This window comes from Uranotaenia lowii, chromosome 2 (assembly GCF_029784155.1).
Source record: "Uranotaenia lowii strain MFRU-FL chromosome 2, ASM2978415v1, whole genome shotgun sequence".
Classification (NCBI taxonomy): domain Eukaryota; kingdom Metazoa; phylum Arthropoda; class Insecta; order Diptera; family Culicidae; genus Uranotaenia; species Uranotaenia lowii.
Window position 1 is genome coordinate 290246406 of NC_073692.1, and position 5309 is coordinate 290251714.

The 5309-nt window shown below is 33.8% G+C and overlaps 1 long non-coding RNA gene across 1 annotated transcript; it reads left to right on the forward strand.

Annotated features, from left to right (window-relative positions):
* The first annotated feature begins 601 nt into the window (after nt 1-601).
* On the forward strand, nt 602-1408 carry LOC129743689 (uncharacterized). Its single transcript, XR_008736656.1, has 3 exons — nt 602-721; nt 824-974; nt 1119-1408. It is a non-coding gene; the product is annotated as an uncharacterized LOC129743689 (long non-coding RNA).
* Nucleotides 1409-5309: the final 3901 nt, after the last annotated feature.

Sequence of the window (5309 nt, forward strand, 5' to 3'; positions counted from 1 at the left end):
ATCAACTTCTGTTGAATTGTGAGTGTTGACTTTGGATTTGCTAACCGTTTATTTACTTAACATTTGAGCTAGGTAATGAAATGTAGGGACATTTTTTTTTTTAAATTGTCACTTATATCCCTCATATGCCTAAATTTACAGGAGCAAATTGTAATAAATTTTGTATCTGTTTCAAAGTCTGAGCTTCTTTATTCTTTATTATGTTTCGAATTTTAATGGAATGACAAATTTGAAAAAGTCGAATAGGGGAGTGGATATTGTTATAACACTGAAATACTCGAATATTTTTTTCTTCTGAAGTCATCACGCAGAAAAAGGAAGGGGAGTCGATATAACAAAACGTTTTGTTATTAAATTTTGTTTTAGCAATGCATATTTAATGGGTAGTTTTGATATAAAATTTGATCCGAAACAAAATCCAACATATTGTAATTTTTACAAAATAGTCGAAGCCAATACACCGTTTATGGCGAGGGGTATCGCTTTATTTTAAAATATTTTTTTTGTTATTTTCAAGTTTATAATTGGATTGTTTTTTAACCAAAAATAAGTTTAATTAGCTTAACGTGTGATTGATGATGTCAAAAAAAGAAAAAAAAAAAGAATGAAATGCAGCAAAGAGGTTGGAGAAAGCGCAACTGTTTTCCCTTTCCCGGATCTTTCCGGCCGGGATACAGATAAAATGGACAAAGAATCATGCAGAAATTGTCTTCCGACAAAGGTAAGCTAGCCTAAATATTAAAAAATTTCATTAAAACATGTAAATACTATGATTAATTTATTAAACTTCCGTTCTAATTTTTCATGTTATTTTTCCTCGCAGGTTGCTGCTTTGTCCAAGGAATTTGCTAAATTTGGAGAGCAACATCCATGGAATGGCTATGTAGCAGATTTAGTTCCTGTTCCGCGTTTCGAAGAGAATTTTTCGGTCTACTGCGCCGTGCGCCGGGCCCGTTTCCTGCTGGAGCTATAGAGTAAGTTTTCAGTTCATATTCAACTGTCCGTCCAGTCCAGTTTGAATACGAATAGGCCGGATATTTTTATATGCTGGAAAAAACTCCAATTTCATTGAACTAACGTCACTTTTTCTTTCTTCTCTCTACCTGGGGACATTTCAGATGCCAGGGATCAGATCATTATATTCGCGCTCAGCTGGGCATAGGGAGAAGCAGTCGAAACACCTATTTAAATCAACATCCGGACATCCGAACATGGAGCTGATATCTAACAGGCGACAGGCTCTGGTGCTTCGAGTACTTGTTGCGGCTTCGGTTAGTTGTTGCTGCTGGAAGAGCTGTCCCGCGAAAATCAAGAAAAAAAAATTGAAAAAAAGTTGAATATAACAAGCTTTATGAATAAAAACTGAATTACATTTATTATGTGTATTATTCACAAATGCAACCAATCCATGAAAACATCAAACAGGATCATTAAAATCTATGACTTTTCTATTTTATTTTGAATTAAAAATTGAATTTTCGCAATCCAAAAACGTTTTTTTATTTTGAACCAATCAAACTTCTTAAATTTAAACCAGTTTGTTTTAATTTTTTTTCACAAAAATATTGTTATTTTGACAAGAAATACGATTCGTTTTCAAAAAGGGCCTATATTATTTTGATAAATACACTCGCTTTAATTTCAACTACACTTTCGTATAAAAGTAATCAAATTTATATTTCTGCTTTTTCCCAACCAAAATTTTTATTATTTTCTTCCAAAATTTTATCATTCCTAAAATATATTTTTCTGCGTGATACATTTATAGCCTGCAGTTTCTTTTGTATTCGGTCAGATTGAAAAAAACAAAAAAATTACTCAAACTATATACATATTAACGGAATAATAAGATTGGTAATTTCCATTAATTTTCACAATAGTCACATTCTCAATTGAAGTGATCAGTTTTCCAGTAGGCGCTTAAGAAACGTGTAACTTCAATTGATAGTCTATGGTATCTTCTAATCTTTCTCGTGACACCAATATGTCACAAAATAAATTCAATCGTAATATACAACATGTTGATGCCTCATGAAATCCATTTTCAAAGAAGATTCGGAAACGGAAAGTTCCTCATTAGGATTTTTCTTTGTAGTTCAAAATATCTTAAAATCCGAAGGAATCGGGACAAAATATTATAATAAAACTTTCCTTCAAGAATGAAGAACTTAGACGAATCTGAAATTCAAATATAAATTGAATTTCCAATTCTGTATTTTTTCTTTTGTTTACAGTTGGTTTATTGACAATTCAGTTGCGTTTCAGGCGTCGAGCTGTTCGGTTCGTTTTTCTCATACGCGGCGTTTGCGGTTGGACAAAGTAAAAATTCAATAATTTAAAAACCTGTCCGAAGACTTTTTTCATGCAATAAAAGGAATTGGAAATAGTTATTTTTGTGATTGAAGTAAAGGAGTCCGAAAAATACAAAAAATATTCCTTTGAATGGAAAATGCCGTGAAGAAAAATGATTTAAGTGAAGGATTGGATCAATGATTGATGTTTGATATTACGGAAGAGATTCAAACCAGAAAAAGTGAAGGTCCTTAAGCCGCAAGTGTTTCAATTTTAAAGGCAAATGGAAGTGAAAATTAAAAGAAATGGAAAATGGCATGCGAATTAGCATCACCGCCTCAAATCTGTTTATTTTTTGCTTTTGAATCAGAAAAGCCTCAAATGAGAATTTTTCCATCAGAAGGATAAGTTGTGTTCATCTGTGTGATTTTGTATTGGGAATTGAAGTTGTTTTGTTGAAATGAAATTGTTTGTTTTGAAACGATATGAGGATTTTTTTTTGTTGAGTTACTGGCGGCAGATAGCGAAAAAAAAAACCAAAAACTGGTGTTCAGTTTCGAGCAGTCACGACATGTCCGAACATGCTAGTACGAAGCGTAGTGCGGGTCGATTGGAAAAGTGCATACATTGATCATAGCCAGAGGTGCAAATGAACGTTCAGCGCAAACGTCGTCGAGAAAAAGTCGCAAGCTGATTATTTCTAGAAAAGGTTAAGATCAGCTACGACGCCTTACTTGTGGTTGAAAAAAATGAACGCATCGCAACGACGCTGTGGCACGATTGGTTCAAATGACTGCATCTCTTAAGTTCATTCCGATGCTTTGCGAACAGTTCGCCTACTGATTTTAAGGCGACGTCAACCAAAGGATCCGTTCGTTTCAATTTATCGGGGATAAGTTCAAACAACCTTATCGAGATAGGGTCGTTTGAACATTCAATTGTATGTTCACTTTTGAACGTTCAATTGAATGTTCGTCTGATGCGCAGTGATGTCAACCTTCCAGATTTTGTCTGGATCTTCCAGACTTTTTGGACTTTTGCCAGACATTTTTTCAGGTTTCCAGACTTCCAGACTTTTGACATTTCTTCCAGACAATTCCAGACTTTTGGGTTTAAACAAAAATTGTTCTAAGAAACTATGAAAATTCAATTTTGTAACGGTGTAATATGGCAGGAAATTATTAGAATTTGTGAATTATGAATTCATAAGGGTTCGAAACCTATTGATATTGGCAAATGCTTCGAAGATGTATGTTAAATTGAGACTCAGGCACAGCACGTGACTGATACAGTGACAGAAAAACACTATTGCAATATTAAGATATGGGGACCAAAAAGATAAAAAAAAAAATGTAGTCACCTTTAAAACTTAGGTGTCCAGACATTTGCAGCCATTTCCAGACATTTTTTTAAATTCTTCCAGACTTTTCTGAAAAATAGTTGACAACCCTGCTGATGCGTTCGGCAGCCTAAGGCAAGGAGCCGAGCCGTGTTAGGAGGATGGGATGGATTATTGATATGGTGCATGGCTTGCGTGTGGTTTTCGGTCGTCGCTGGACGATAGAGGGTGTCGGGTGTCTTGTAGCGCGCGGATGACTAGGTAAAGAGAATTAGGCGCAGTTACAGTTTCATTTAACGGTCCAATTTTACTGAATAAATGCAAACCGCCCAACTACGGTTGGGCTTGTAAGGCTTGTAAGAGATTGTTTATTCTTATTCATTCCATGTCAGAACTGAAGCAAACCATCAATATTCGCTAAATTTAATTTCAGGATCAGTATTCATGAATGTAAAAAGTTTGAAAAATCTGTTTTCAGATTTTAGATTTTAGATTTCAGATTCAGATTCAGATTTCAGATTCAGATTTCAGATTCAGATTTCAGATTCAGATTTCAGATTCAGATTTCAGATTCAGATTTCAGATTCAGATTTCAGATTCAGATTTCAGATTCAGATTTCAGATTCAGATTTCAGATTCAGATTTCAGATTCAGATTTGAGATTCAGATTTCAGATTCAGATTTCAGATTCAGATTTCAGATTCAGATTTGAGATTCAGATTTCAGATTCAGATTTCAGATTCAGATTTCAGATTCAGATTTCAGATTTAGATTTCAGATTCAGATTACAGATTCAGATTTCAGATTCAGATTTCAGATTCAGATTTCAGATTCAGATTTCAGATTCAGATTTCAGATTCAGATTTCAGATTCAGATTTCAGATTTAGATTTCAGATTCAGATCTCAGATTCAGATTTCAGATTCAGATTTCAGATTTCAGATTTCAGATTTCAGATTTCAGATTTCAGATTTCAGATTTCAGATTCAGATTTCAGATTTCAGATTCAGATTTCAGATTCAGATTTCAGATTGGAAATGGACTACCGCTCATTATGAGTTGATGTTTAACATACACTGTATCAAAAAATTGTCCGAACAGCACGTATGTACCTTGAGATCCAAACAATCAAAAAGTGCAGTTTTTCAGTCAATAAAAATACTACAATTACATCATTCGCTGCAGAAACTAATCCTTTTTGTAGATCAGTATTAAAAATGTTTATGAATTAAACCTTAAAAATAATCAAATTCATTTTGTATAGAAAGTCCCAAAAACGATGTTGAAAAATTGTCCGTACACTGAGGCCTTTGTCAAATATAAGTCAAGTAAACAGTTATGTGTCAGTCTGTCAAACGCAGAAACGCAAATTGAATCTCAGCAAAGACAATTTCCAGTGGTATGAGCGATTAATACGGTAAAATGAACTTTATTTAGCATAAATCAGTAGATTTCAACAATTTGTGGATTAAATTAACACGAAAATGTCTGCTCTCCACAAAAAAAAAACCCTTTGACATCCGAAAGCTGATTGTTGACTTGAAGAATGACGACAAAAGCTTGTCCGAAATTTATTTATTTACTTGTCTTCGAATTACGCATAGATTAGCAAAACGGCCAAAATTTAAAATAAAAATCTAGAAACTTGGAATGGTTCTTTCTGGTGATTGAAGGATCGA